The following is a 15,212-nucleotide window of genomic DNA, read 5'->3' as shown; positions in this document are numbered from 1 at the left end:
TACTCTCACAGGTTATGTTGGTTCTTCTGGTAAAGGGACAAGTGGGTGAGAACCATTCATTGCTCTTTGACAGCGGCAGCCAGTTTTCCAGGGGTTGGAATTGAAGGGGCCCAATTAAAGATTCAATTCAGTAAATATTTATTACTGCTACTCTTTGCAAGACCCTGAAATAGATACTGTTGGATTTGAAAAATATGTGATTGAAACAGTCCTTTCCTTCAGAGAGAATAGTCTGGAAGAAGAGATGATCAGTCTACACAAATCACTAATGGAGGGTGTTTAACAGAACTGGTTTACTAAGGCCCCATGTTGATGAAGTTAAGTCATCTTAAGTGAGAATGGAAAAGTAGTTTGAAGTGGATCATGGAAGATATTGAATGCCAAGCCGAGGAGTGTAGTGTCAGCATGGCTGGAAGCCAGTGAAGGTTTTTGAGAAAGGAGCATAATCTAATGCTAAGTATTAGGAACTTCATCCTGGCAGCCAAATGCTAACGGATCTGAAAGACAGAAGACAGGAGACTGGAGTACAGTTGGGGAGAGCTGCTTCAGTAGGAAAAGAGGTTGCAATTATGAATTCAGGGCCAGTCCCAGGCATGGTAGGGACTGGGTGGTGGGGATTGGACTGAGACAGAGGGAGTGTGCTGGAGACTTGACCCCTGGAAGCGAAGGAAGAGGTGTAGACTGGATGGGGCCTCCTGTCGTCCTGTAGATGGATGGGAATTGAGAAGTAGCACCGCGCCCTTCACTCCGTTCTGCCGACAAGGAGTGCTTGCGGGAACTAGGCGTACTGCCTGTAGAGTTTGACTTGCCCTGCCCCCCTCAAAACCCTGTGTGTTTTTAGGGTCTCTTAATTTTTAAAATTTAATTTAATTAATTAATTTTGTTCAATTTTTGAGAGAGGAAAACTAAATGAATTTCAAGGTCTTATTTGGAAACTCTGGAGCACACAGTAATTATGAACAGGTTTTTGCCTCAGAATCTAAGTATTTAATATTAAAATCGGCCAGGAAGTTATTACCTCAAAACCCTGTGTGTTTTTAGGGTCTCTTAATTTTTAAAATTTAATTTAATTAATTAATTTTGTTCAATTTTTGAGAGAGGAAAACTAAATGAATTTCAAGGTCTTATTTGGAAACTCTGGAGCACACAGTAATTATGAACAGGTTTTTGCCTCAGAATCTAAGTATTTAATATTAAAATCGGCCAGGAAGTTATTACCAGCCTGCTTTTTTTTTTTTTTTTAACTGTAGAATCAGCTCTGTGAACAATGAAACAGAATTTTGGCCCAAAATGAATATTTAAAAGACAAACAGGACCAGTCTTGGCTTTCCCCATTAATGAGAAGAAAGAATTCACACTTTTTTGCTGTTAAAAGTTGTAAAGTTCTACTGGTGTTAGCTAAAGTAGCAAGAGAGTCCCTGATCATCCTAAAATATAGCTGAAATTTATTTTGGCATTTTTGTCTGATATATTCATGTTGTATTTTCAGAAACACTCGTATGCATCTCTTAAATAAGTCTTTCACCTCACTAAACCGAGACTCCAGTAAAGGTTCTCAGTATTTTACCGAACTGTGCAAGGCCTATTAAGGCCCATTCATGGTGCTTTAATCTTCCTCTTAATAAAAAAACAATCATTTGGGGAATACATTTTCCAGGCAGTTCCCGTGCCTCCCAGGGAAAATATTTTGAGGCCTCCCAGGGACCACAGGATTCAAAGACTTGACAGGGAAGCCCTAGAATTCTTCAAGAACTAGGCCTTTGAAAGATTCATTGTTGTGGAATCTCCCTTTGAAAGAGACCACTTTATCTTGCTCTTAAACATCTATAGGACAGACAGAGCACTTTCTGAAAAGAAATTCTGGGTAATGTAGAAGAACAAACGTACGTAGGTAATCCAGTATGGGTAGTGTGTAATTTGAAGAATGATAGTTCCATGTTTATGGTTGCCATAACAATCATACAGTTGTGCAAAAAATGTGTATAGCTTTTATAGAAGGGAGCGGGCACCATTGTAATGATTCTTCTCATATCAGAACAACTGTTTTCAGATCTGAAAAATAGGGGTGGCTTAACCCTTCCCCAGTTAGCTCAGCTTGTTCCCTGAGAAGGCTCTTTGGAGCTCCAGGGCTGTTGAAATGTATTCACCACTTACATTTGCATTTTAGCCTGATGAATGGATTGAGAATTAAGGATGATGATCCTTTCAACAGCAGGTTCTGAATTCCTAGCTTGGGAATTCAAAGGATGAGAAAAAAAATACTGTTCCTCAAATAGAAATCTAGGAGAGATGTCTAGACATAGTTAATTCCTTGACTTTGTGACTATTCTTAATTCTGTCCACTAGAATTTAAATCCATTAAATACTGGCCTTTACCCCATTGTGTTTAAGTCTCTGATAAAGTCATATGAAAATTTGGTTACAATTTCTGTTTTATTTTTACATATTAATTATGTCTCTTCTGGAAATTACAAAGCAAATTTAAAAGTGTAGTATATTTGAGTGAAAATATATCTATGCATATTCTTTCTTTGGCTATTTCTTCCTATTTTTGTATGTCCTTTCCAAAAGAAAGTACTTGGGACATGGCTTTTTTCTAACATACTAAGGATAATCTACTTTTTTTTTTTTAAGATTTTTTATTTGAGAGAGAGAGCACAAGCAGGGCGAAGGGCAGGGGGAGAGGCAGACGCCTCACTGAGCAGGGAGCCCGCCTGGGGGCTCAATCCCAGGACCCCAGGATCACAACCTGAGCCTGTGAGCTGAAGGCATACGCCCCAAGGATAATCTACTTTGAATAAACTTGATATCAGAACTCCATATGTGAGTTTTCAGGTTAAGAGTGAAAAACAGATTTGGATTTGGTACCTAAAAATGAAGTCATTGTCAACTTAACCAACATAGAGAAGCTTTTCCTGAAAGAAATTTGGGGTATTTATTTCTTCAGCCAAAATGGTTTTGGGGTGCTTGAATCTTAAGATAAAGTATAGAACTAAGGGTAACTAGAAAAGATCAGTTTCCATTGAAATGAAACTTCTCTATTTCACTTCTTTTAACACTGTCTCATTTGAATTGAATTCCTGTCCCATTAAATCAAAGCTCTGCAGCTCTATGACCTTAGACAAGTTACTTAATCCCTCTGAACCTCAGTTTCCCCATCACAAAATGAGAGCAAAAATAATACCCACCATTATTATAATTCTGTCCTCTCAAGAGGTGATTTCTAGGAGGTACAGAATAAAAGTGTTTTCAGTGAGAGCCAGTTTTCCTATATATTGAAGACCTCTAATATGTTTATACTCTCTGAAGATTTTGTACTTTGTATAGAATTTTTATGCTTAAATTTTTAACACTTTGTATTTAGGGCTTTTGATATTTGATTCCTATGTGGGAGCATTTCTTGGAAGTTTATTGCTACTTCATTTTGTCCGATTTCGAAACTTAATGTGTATCAATCAGTATTCCCTGTCTTTAACCCCACCCTGGTATTTTTTTTCTTTCTTTCTTTTTTTTTTATAATTTTTATTTTGTTATATTAGTCACCATACAGTATATCCCTAGTTTTTGATGCAATGTTCCATGATTCATTATTTCCGTGTAATACCCAGTGCACCATGCAATATGTGCCCTCCTTAATACCCATCACCGGCTTTTATTTATTTATTTATTTTGCTTTGAAAAATCATGATAATTCTTTATTATTATTTTCTTTTTTTTATTTTAATGTTTTTTGTATTATGTTAGTCACCATACAGTACATCCCTGGTTTCTGATGTAAAGTTCGATGACTCATTAGTTGCGTATAACACCCAGTGCACCATGCAACACCATCACCGGCTTTTAAATCTCAATTATAGAAACTCTGCTCACAGAGGTAAAAGAAGACAGAGAGCTGTTCAGAGAGCGAGCTTTGGATATAGAGACTTTCTGGGCCCAGTGGACTCAGCTGCTCTTGTTCCTCCCTTAGGCATGCAGGGCTGCATTCTGAACCCCTACAGGCCTAGATTTAAGACTTCTTGGACAGAAAGTAAAAGAACGCAAAGGTCAAGCCATCTTTGCTTTACCTACAAACTCTCTTGGTTGAGTTGTGCCCACTTGTTCATTGCCTTCAGGTAAAGTAATTTGGTAGATTCTGGGCCTTTGCACGAGCTCTTCCTTTTGTCCTAGTCTTTCTTCCCTGGTGTAACCCATGGCTTGCTTCCTTAACTCCTTCAGATCGTCTTCAAATGTCATCATCTCATTGGTGCCTACTCTGGCTATCCTAATTGTAACTGGCACTTACAACCTGCCCCCCGGCTCTGTTCTAATTTTTCTTTTTCTTTTTCCCCTCCACAGCACTTAATTACAATACTGTTTATATTCTGTCTCCTCCACCACTAGAATATAAGTGTGTAGGAATCTTTGTTCTCAGATGTGTCCCAAACACCTAGAACAGTAGATGCCCAGTAAATATTGAGGGAAGGAATTTTGGCCTTCTTTCTCTTGACCTCTGATACCTTTTTTATATTGATGTTTCACTGGTTCTTACAACTTCGATTTGTTCTTGACACAAAATAAGTGAAAATTATATGAAAATAACTACAGTTATACACAGTTATAAACCATTTGGAACAAGAAAGAGATGGGCCTCTTTCTTGAGAAGTCATGTTTGAAGGGCTGCATGGTGGAAGAGGGAGCCAACTTTAAATCTTTGGGGCTCCAAAATAGCTAAATTATGAAGTTTTTCAGAATCAGTTGTCAATTCAGCATATGAAGTTACTTTCTGATAGAGCTCTCTAAATTGAATGGCTGGCCTAAGGAGGCAATGAACTTTACTACTCACTCCTCTTCCCAATATTCAAGATGTGAGTTGATCTGTCTGATTGACTTTAGTCTGGAGTCATTTGGGGGATAAAATATGGACTAGGGTGACTTCTAAAGAACTGCAGTTGTAGTGGTTCTATGATTCTAGTCTCTGAACTGATATTAAATAATTTCCAGGATTTATTGTTAGGTGAAAAAAGCAAGTTGCAAGAGAGTTTGTAGTATTTGACTATTTGTGTAAGAAAGAAGAAAAAAGAATATCAGGTGCGCCTGGGTGGCTCAGTCGGTGAAGCGTCTGCCTTCGGCTCAGGTGGTTGAGGTCATGATCCTGGAGTCCTTGGATCAGAGTTGGCTTCTCCCTCAACTTCTGCCCCTTACCCCACGCCCACATGTGCTCTCTCTCATGTGCTCTCTCATGCTGTCTATCAAATAAATAAATAATTTAAAATCTTTAATAAAAAAAATATCAAAAAGAAAAGCTGAAACACAGGATAAAACAGAATGTGATGAAAATAGCTATTTCCAGGGGATAGGCAGGAACAAGGTAGGAAGGTAGAGATGAGAGTAAGACTTCTGTGAGTACTTTTGAACTTTGAACCATTTAAATGTTTTAAATGTTCAAAAATAAAATGAAATCAAATCTAAAAAGAGGTAAAAGCAAAATCTCTAAAATTGACATAAAACAGAAATAAGTGGTCCCAATGTTTATCAAATGCATAGCATCACCACATACAGAAAAAAGAATCAATTCAAATAATTTCAGCACTATACTTTTGAGCACTCTAACTCTATACTCTTAGTGACCATATTCTAAGGATAAAACTCCAAAGAAATCATAATAGGTTCTTTGTTGCTAGTGATATTGGGATTATAGTTCTGAAACTGTTTAGAATATTGAGGCCATTGGGTGCCAAGGTTCTCACTGGGAGAATGAAGATATAAATATGAAATAGGAGAAGGTGAGGAGAACTCTGTAATATTAGGTATCAGTTGGTCAATCAGGGTGTCAGTATGAACTCATGGTTTTTAAACAGTATGTTAGTTTGAACTACATGAAATTGCCAATTTTTAGGCCACAAGTAGTCAAATATCAGCAATTTCTATGATTTAACTCAGTACTTTCTAATTCTGCTCACTAAAAGGGCCTAGCAGCCATAATACCCCGGTAATAATGAGCACAGCAATCTAATGCCTATGTTGGTTTTTAAATATCATTCTTTCCCTGCCAGAAGGAATCAGGGGTCCTTAGGGAAGTGGGTGATTATTAGTCTAGGGCAGGTAATGTATAAGGTGAGCCTGAAACATTTCCTATGCCAAAAAACATAGAAGTGCCCAAAGATTTATTAAGGAAGACACATCATGAGGACACAGGAGATCACTTGAAAGAGCTCCCACCAGCCTAATTTGAGTATCAGAAAGAATGGTAATGGTAATAGATTATAATACATTGAATTAAAAAAAAATCAGTGAATCTGGGGGTGCCTGGGTGGCTTAGTTGCTTAAGTGTTGAACTCTTGGTTTCGGTTCAGATCGTGATCTCAGGGTTGTGAGATCAAGCCAGGCGTCGGGCTCTGTGCTGAGCCTGGAGCCTGCTTAGATTCTCTCTCTCCCTCTCCCTTTGCTCTCCCTACCCCCTGCCCCGCTCTCTCCCTCTCTTAAAAAAAAAAAAATCAGTGAATCTGTAATGATACTCAAAACAAATATTGGGAACATAGCAGGAAAAGCTCTTGACAGAAGAGAGCCCACTAGTAAATGAATTTATTATAGGATCTGAAATGCACCATTTTATAACTTGCAGGGTTATATCAATTCAATATCAAATCACAGTGGATGCTAAAATCATTGCTTGAAGGTTTTTTTGAGAACAAGATATTCATATTATCTAAAAGTCTTATTCCATGGAGTATTTGCTAAATACAAAGAGGTAACCTTAAGATAGAAAAACTGGCTATTAGCACCTTAAGCAAGTAATGAAATCTCATGGCCTGACAGTTTGTGCCTTCTGAAGGAATGCAATGTGAGTACACACTATCACCTGTGAAGTATTCAACCTAGAAAGTTCACTCCTAATATAGACGAGACTTAAAACCTAATGCTCTGTTTAAGAAACTCAGAGAAGATTAATTTTGCCATGTTTGATTTCCTTGTGTCCCTTCCTTTCTTCTACCTTCCATGAGGAAACAAGCTGATAAATCCAGAACATTAGACATACTACTACAAGGCATCTGGCCTGGACTCTTCAAAAAGCAATGTCGTGTTTAAAAGAAAAAAAGGATGGATTGTTTTACATTAAACAGACTAAAGAGACATAATTACCAAATACTGTGTATAAACCTTGATTAGATCCTAGATCAGGAGGAAAACAAAGAGCTAAAAAAACTTTTGGGGACTAGCTGAAGACATTTAAATATGATCTGTAAATCGGATGTAGGGAATTATTAGTCTTCTCGTCTATGGTAACAGTACCGTGGTTCTGTAGAAGAATGCCCTTCTTCGTAGGAAAGCATGAAGTATGGAGGGGTATAATATTATCTCTGCAACATAAGTTTAAACAGTTCGGATGTAAAAACCAAAAAGATCTAGATATATGAAGGGGGAGGGTTGGAGAGAGGAGAAAGATAAAGCGAATATGGGCAGAGTGTTGACATTTGATGAATCTTGATGAGAAGTACATGGATGTTCATCCTGCAATGTTTTTTCAACTTTCCTAAAGGTTTAACATTTTTCAAAATGAAAATTGAGGGGAAGAAAGTTAATTTGAGCACATTCTTCGAGTTGAAACCATGGCTTTCCTGGCCCACACCATAGTCCCCGGATCCCATAGTTCCGGCCAGCCTTGTCCCACTGCCTCCACTCCAGAGTGTTGATTGTTGAAGTACAAACAGTGGCAAAGAATGATGGGAGGTTCAGTGAGTGAGTGTAACAGGGAAGGCCATTTCACTTGGTTCTGATTCAGTCTCATCCTACGTGTGTCCTTTCAAAAGTAACCTAACAACTATGTTCATTTGGTCTAGAATTTTGCTGACGCTTGAGGTTGACCTTCTGTGGGCCCCAGATTAAAAACCCAGGGTCCCGTAAAAAAGAGCTGCGCAGGGCAGTGCCGTTTCTCCAGCTCACTCTATGGCCTCAGATGTGTCACTTTGTCACTCTCGGGGGAGAGAGGGACAGATGGACCAAGGTCTCTTTCTGCTTTAAATAGATTTTAGTCTTTTTCTGTTCTGAAAAATCTGGGATTTGTGTCAGACTTTGCAGCATCTGTTGTGGCGGGAGGGCTGAGTGAAAGAGTATTAACATTTCCACAGCTGCCATCAGAAAAAATAAAAGGTCCAGCCCTGCTACACCATGGGGGGCAGCCCTCAGCTTGGACAATGCTCCCAGCTCCCTTTGCCTGAGAAAAGTCGAACTGAAATGGAAGCCCAGACGAATTCAGCCTCTGACTCGACTGGACCGTCCAGCACCTGTCTGGCTGGGCTCTCTACATGGTAGCCCGTGGATGAGCACTCCGGCTATTTAGTTGTTTCTCCTGCTATAGTTTACATAACATTTTCTGGTTTCTGTATAAACTCTGATACCATCTCATCAAAGTAGGTATGTAAAAATTGTATTCTTTAACCTCTTAAGGTTATTTCTTAAATTCGTTCCATTCCTTTTCACCCATTCACCGTCCCTGACGCAGACCCTTCGCAGCAGAATTGCTTGCTATCAGGAGACAGACTGAGAGTCACAGACAGAGGAGAGGAGGGCCTCTATAAATTTTGTCAGTCTGGAGATGGTCCTTGAACCACAGTTTGTAAAACACTGTTTTATGAGAAAAGAAGATGGGATGAAGACAGAGAAGGACACCCTTGGAAACAACACTGTGGTGTGACCACAGGGTTGCACGCCAGGAGGTCATGAGTTCTAATCCTAAATGTGTTTCCCAAGACGCAGTGGCAAAGTTGAAATGGAAAAGGGCTAACGAGAGCGCTTTGGTCATTTGCTCATTCACTTATCCATCAGCTATTCCTTATGTGTGTGCCTTCAGTGTGCTGGAGGAGACACAGAACCACACCTTGAGGAGTGCCCAGCCCTGTCCCAGTGAGAAGACCTGTCCCTAAGTCCCCGCCAGCATGCTGATGACAATGACTGGTACAACCAGAGAGGGGCAGGCTGCAGGCATGGGCGGGACAGTGGACAAGAAGTGCTGTCCACTTGGTGGAGCCACAGAAGTTTCCATGGAAAAAAGATGGCTTCTCATAGCCAGTCTTAGACATTAGAGATTGGCTAAGTGAACATCCGCATGTCGGAGCAGCACAGTGTTTCAGAGACCGGAGGGTATAGAGGAAAGTTTGGCACAAAAGGTACATGTTGGGACTGTGCAGACTAGCCGGAAAAATACAGGTCGGGGCCATACCATGAAGGGCTTAGAATTCTAAGCTGAATTTCTGTTTTACTCACTAAGGAGTGGATAAAGGTTTTTGACCAAACACATGCTTTAAGGTGATTAATCTGGTAGCACCTATGACCTTAGGGAGAGCAATTTCGTAATTTTTTTTTTAAATAGTCTCCACGCCCAGCATGTAATCCAACACAGGGCTTGAACTCAGGACCCTGAGATTAAGACCTGGGCTAAGATCAGGAGTTGGAAACGTAACCCACTAAGCCACCCAGGTGCCCCATAGAGAGGGCAATTTCTGTGCTGGGGTAGGGGCAGTGGCCAACATCCAGTGAAGTGAATGTAGTGACAAAGTGGCAAGGCAGTGTTGCCATGGAGACAGCCAGCTGCCTCCAGCTGCAAGGAGGCGGAGGTGGTGGTGCCTTGAGAAGGGAGAGAACGCAGGGGCAGAGGAAGAGTGTGTGAGTGACAGAGGAACAGAAATTCTTTCTATGGGGGCGCCTGGGTGGCACAGCGGTTAAGCGTCTGCCTTCGGCTCAGGGCGTGATCCCGGCGTTATGGGATCAAGCCCCACATCAGGCTCTTCTGCTATGAGCCTGCTTCTTCCTCTCCCACTCCCCCTGCTTGTGTTCCCTCTCTCGCTGGCTGTCTCTATCTCTGTCAAATAAATAAATAAAATCTTTAAAAAAAAAAAAAGAAATTCTTTCTATGGTTATGTTATTTCCTGGGATTCTTGGCAAGGTCTTAAGGGATTAGAGGAAGCTTTTAGTTACTTTTCCTGTCTTCTTTTCCTGGACCAAGGGCTTTGAGGAGGACAATCTTAGAAGTGTTCTGTCACTTTAAAAAGTTCTACTAAGCCCTTCAGTCACGTGCCTTCAGAAATTTTGGTTACATAACGTTGCACTGAATTGGAATTCTGCAGCCTCATGAACTGGAGTCTCATTCTTTCCCTCCCCCACCTGGCACTTGATTTCCTGTGGGTCAGGGTTAGCTTCTTTCTAACCATTGTTGCGGAACTCTTTAAATATTTGGTCTCACAGGTTCTAAAAGCTGGCAGGCCAGGCTGCTCCCTGCAGGTTGTGAGACCAAAGCCTTCCAGAAAAGGAGCCAGTAAAATCCCCAGCATGTTAACAGTGTGTAACAGCTGCGCGGTGCGCCACCCCCGTGGGGCTGGGCTCCCAAGTGCTGAGGCCAGCAGCTCCTGGCCGCCGTGGCCTGCAACCAGAAGGAGCCCTCATGCACCACATCGTGGCCGGTTCGTAATTGTGGCGATGACAACAGATTAAATCACTGGCTCTCAGCACTGAGGACTGGGGTTTGTCAGGGTCACTCACTGTTCCCTTGCTTCTCCCAATTTTCCATAGTGAGCGAGCGAGTTTGGAGGGCACTGCTACAGCACAAATACTAGTTGGGAGTTCTCCAAGTTTTACTCTGTCTAGCAGTTAGTTCTTTTAGTAGCCCATACTGAAGGTCTTCTTTTCTTCCAGCATCCCCTTCAACGTGATTCTGAAATGTTGTAACCCTTTAATCTATGCGTGTACATACTTATACCCTGCTTTAAAAAAAAAAAAGGTATTTAAGGTAGCTAGCAGGTATGCATATGATGCAATTAATTTTTTTTCAATTAGGATACAAGGGAAAAGGAATATATAAGTGGGATAATTAGTCACAGCCAGCATAAAGGTGAGTTCACAGAGTTCAAACAAGTAAGATCCTTTTGAGGCAAGTTACAAGGGTTTTTTAAGTTCCTAGAAGCCAAAGCCAAGAGGGAAGCGTAAAAGATACAAACAAACCATTAACTCAAGAGGGTGGGAGTGGGTCCTTGCCCTGTATAAACTTCCCCCAGAAGCACTCTTAAACGGGGCCCTGAGTAAGTGGGTGGACAAAGCCCTCATCAGCTTCCCTGCCGCAGACAGCATAGCCATTCTGTTGACTTCTTGCTATGACCCTTGGGATAGAGGTGGTGGCAAGGCTCCATCTGGGATAAGGATTCCACTGGAGGCCTGTGCAGGGTCCAGCTCATCACTCTGGGAGATGCTCTGACACACACACACACACACACACACACACACACACACACACAGCCCAGATCAAATAGGTATGGCAAGAATTGCACAGCCACATTGCATCGAAGGCTCTAAGAAGTTCCTCAATTAAGAAATTGGCCCAGCATTTCCCAAACTGATTAATTATCAGACCTTTAAAAAAAAACTTGGTGCATTGGGGATCATTGATCTAAAACAGGGGTCAGCAAACTTTCTGTTAAAGGCCAGTTAGATAATGTTAAGTAGACAGTCTCTGTCATAACTACTCAGCTCTGCCATCGTATCCAAAAAGCATGGCTATGTTCATTTATGGATACTGAAATTTGAATTTCATATAATTTTCCCATGTCTTGAAATGATATTCTTCTTTTGTTTTTTTCCCAACCATTTCGAAATGCAAAACCATTCTTACCCCCCGGGTTGTTCAAAAACAGGTGGCAGGCCCTTTTAGGTCTGTGGCTATAGTTCGCTGTCCCATGATCAAGGATAATGTCTGGATGGTATGTCTTTCCAGCAGGCATTCCTGATTACGGTTCCTCAGAGTTGTTTTAATTTAGGCTTTTATGTTTCTGGTTTACGAGCAGATTAAAAAAAAAAAGTAGTAGAGAGTTGGTTTGAGTGTTCAGGCTAGTCTAAGATTTTTCTCAGAAACGGGGTCCTCTTAAAGAAATTTACAAATTAAAGCTGAAGTCCTTAAGTTTTACTCTGTCACATATGTCTGTACCAGTTGGACACCGAAATGTTTTAGTGGGCATTCTTCATTCATTCGTTGAAATGAAAGTCAAAGCACCCAGAAACATTTAATTTTAAGAAAACATAACTTCCTTTACAACAATCTAAGTAAACCAGTCGATTGTGGCCCCCAACAAGCTAATAGTGTTCTTTTTGATTTTTGACTAGAGGGACATTCTTTCAGCTTCTTATGATGTCACTAAGGAAGGACATCAAAACATCCCCCTCTCCAAGTCTGACATTTTACTTTCAGTTCAACAGGTATTTATTGAGTACTCAGTATATATATATAAAGCATTTTGCTAGCTTTTATGGAGGCTACAAAAAGAAACAAGCGGTCAATTCCTTCCTTGCCTTGTGAATCAAATTCAAGATCCTTACCAATTCAGAGCCCATTACTTTGGTGTCAGGATTATTTCACTTCCTTTCTCTTCCTGTCAGCGTGCGTGCATTCATTCAACAAACACTTGGGAGGTCAGCCTCTGTTCATAGCACTGCAACACAACCTTCGGGAGCTTATGTTGCAGGGGACATCTGGTGTTTCTCTTTTCATCTGGCACTGTGCCATAATTACATCTTCTTTTATATGATGGAACAGAAATTATCTCTTTATATCCCGACACCTCCACATTTATGTTTCCCCCACTGTGAGCACCTCTTCTTCAACTGTTGAGTGAGAAGATTGGATGTCCTGAAAAGCCACTCTTCCTAGGACTACACTCTAAATGCTCTTGTGTCCCCCACCTGAGGGGCACCCACCTTTCCCCACCCTCTTCTCTTCGTGTACCAGTGAGTTGATAGTTTTACACGACTCCTCACTTTAGAGCTATTGACTGTATTCTGCAGTACGAGTCTGTAAGGTTGCTAAATGTCTTTGTAAGCAATACTGTGTATGTGATGGACAATTATTTTTTGTTTGGGGGAGATTACTACAGTGCTAATTTTTTCCATTTATGAAAGTAATAATTATAGTGAAAATTAAAAAATATGGACAAGCATAAACGAAAATATTAGTAATTCCAGCACCTATTCATCAACTCTATTAACAATGAACACATATTTTTTTACTTTCCTTGATTCAAAAGTCATTTTTAAAATTTTTTATTTTTAGCATCACCTGGATGGCTCCATAGGTTAAATGTCCAACTCCCAGTTTCGGCTCAGATCATGATCTTGGGGTCATGAGATTGAGCCCCACCTCAGGCTCCACACTCAGAGTAGAGTCTGCTTGGGATTCTCTCCCTTTCCCTCTCCCTCCCCCTGTGCCCCTCTGCCTCTTTGTCCCTCTCCCTGCTTACATATTCTCTCTCTGTCTCTAAAATAAATAAAATCTGTTTAAAAATTTTAATTTTAGGGGTACCTGGGTGGCACAGCGGTTAAGCGTCTGCCTTCGGCTCAGGGCATGATCCTGGCATTCTGGGATTGAGCCCCACATCAGGCTTCTCCGCTATGAGCCTGCTTCTTCCGCTCCCACTCCCCCTGCTTGTATTCCCTCTCTCGCTGGCTGTCTCTATCTCTGTCAAATAAATAAATAAAATCTTTTAAAAATTTTTTAAATTTTAAATTAATAAACAGTAAAGTTGACCTTGTTTTACAGTTACATGAATTTTAAGACATGTAACCACCATGATAATCAAGATACAGGAAAGCTCTGTTCTCCCAGAACAGGCACCCTCAGCCCCTGGCAACCACTGATCTGCTGTCATATCATTTCGTCTTTTTGAGAAGGCCATAGAAATGGAATTATATACATTATACAAGCTTATGAGAATGGTGTTTTTAACTTAGCATAGAAACTTTGAGATTTCAAGTTGTCACATGTAGGAGCAATTAGTTCCTTGTAGTTGCTAATTAGTATTCCCTTGTGTAGATACACCACAGTTTGGTTATCTGTATATTCATTTACCATTTAAGAGTCTGTCTCTCTTTTTAACATTTTGACATTTCTCAAATCCTGAAATACATTAAAATCAACGTATATGTTTAATGTGGTAAGGGTTTTTGTTTCCCTAAAAAGCTATTGTTGAATTGATGATTGTTGATCTTAGAAACGGTACTGTCCTAGAATCGAGCTACTGCAGGGGTGAGCTGATCACCGTGAGGTGTCAAGAGTGGACTGCTGAGGATTATCAGGAGTAAGGGGACAGAGAAAGAAAGCCCCAAGAGCTTTGCAAGCCAGCACCAGAGCCAGGTTGGCAGGCTCTGAGGGCTTTGGGGACACTTTAAGCAGAAGAGCTACCCAAGGAAGAAGTTTGTATGAACCAAGCCAGTCTTATTGTGGCGGGTACCAGGATGCTTCCCATCTTCAGTGCTGATGCATCTGGAGAGACTGGGGTATGGCAGCAATGGCTCTGCTCGTACTGGAGGACATGGAGGAAGAACTTGGGAAAAGTCCAGAGGCAGCAGAGGGCACTAGCTAGAGAGCCTGTGTGTGGGGAGGGCAGGTGCTTGTGCCGAGCTCCCCAGCCCCAGGCCAGTGCCTGGGGAGGGAAGGCAGGAGGTGTGGAGAATTGTGGACAGACTGCCCAAACCGCAGGTATTTATGTGGTTGGACTGGTGGCTGGGTAGGGCATGTTATTTGGGAAGCTCTAAAGCAAAACGAGAATGTCCCAGCGCTTCACAGATTAAGAATGAGGTATGCATAGGGGTATCATGTGAAGATAAGTGGGGAGAGGGCATACTAATTCTGTGAGCTTGGGTGAAATATACAATTATTCCATGGAAACAACCTGATTAGGTCCATTTCCAAGTATAGTTGTATTATGGCTAACTGTCTGGCGCAAAGTTTTTTTTTTTTTTTTAACTTATTCTTGGGTCCTATCCCCTTTGTCACAACAAGTCAGGTGACTTATTCTTTGGCAAACTCCCACTTTGGCAAGATAAGAGAAGGCATACTAAGTCATCCTCTCATAGATCCTTGAAGGACAGGTTCCCATTAGCCACTGAGGAAGAGGGAGGCAAAAGCAAGAACTGACCTTGGAGAGTAATTTACCAAAGGCACTTCCTCTTCATGTCAGAAAACTCCTTCTGGGAAGCCTTGTCCATGGCAGCCACCTCACTGTACCCGCTCACACTTCTTCTGGCTCAGGCTCAAGGAGAAGTAGGTGCCAGTTCACAGAAAGAGGAAGACCCTGAGAGGTACTATGGAGTCTTGGTAGCTTCCCCCATTTGTCTCTCCCATCTCACAGTTGACTAAAGATTGCCTTCTCAGAGAGCCATGACAGAAGTTACTCTTCCCTTTGCCTACCATTTGCACA

The 15,212-nt window shown here is 41.2% G+C and overlaps 1 protein-coding gene across 3 annotated transcripts in view; it reads left to right on the top strand.

The window, feature by feature from the left end:
• Nucleotides 1-15,212, top strand: part of DIS3L2 (DIS3 like 3'-5' exoribonuclease 2) — a 339,465-nt gene that overhangs the window by 193,940 nt on the left and 130,313 nt on the right. The window lies entirely within an intron of this gene.

Source organism: Ursus maritimus, unplaced genomic scaffold (genome assembly GCF_017311325.1).
Source record: "Ursus maritimus isolate PB19 unplaced genomic scaffold, ASM1731132v1 scaffold_1, whole genome shotgun sequence".
Classification (NCBI taxonomy): Eukaryota; Metazoa; Chordata; class Mammalia; order Carnivora; family Ursidae; genus Ursus; species Ursus maritimus.
The sequence above is the reverse complement of the archived record's forward strand: the minus strand, read 5'-3'. Positions and strand labels throughout refer to the sequence as shown.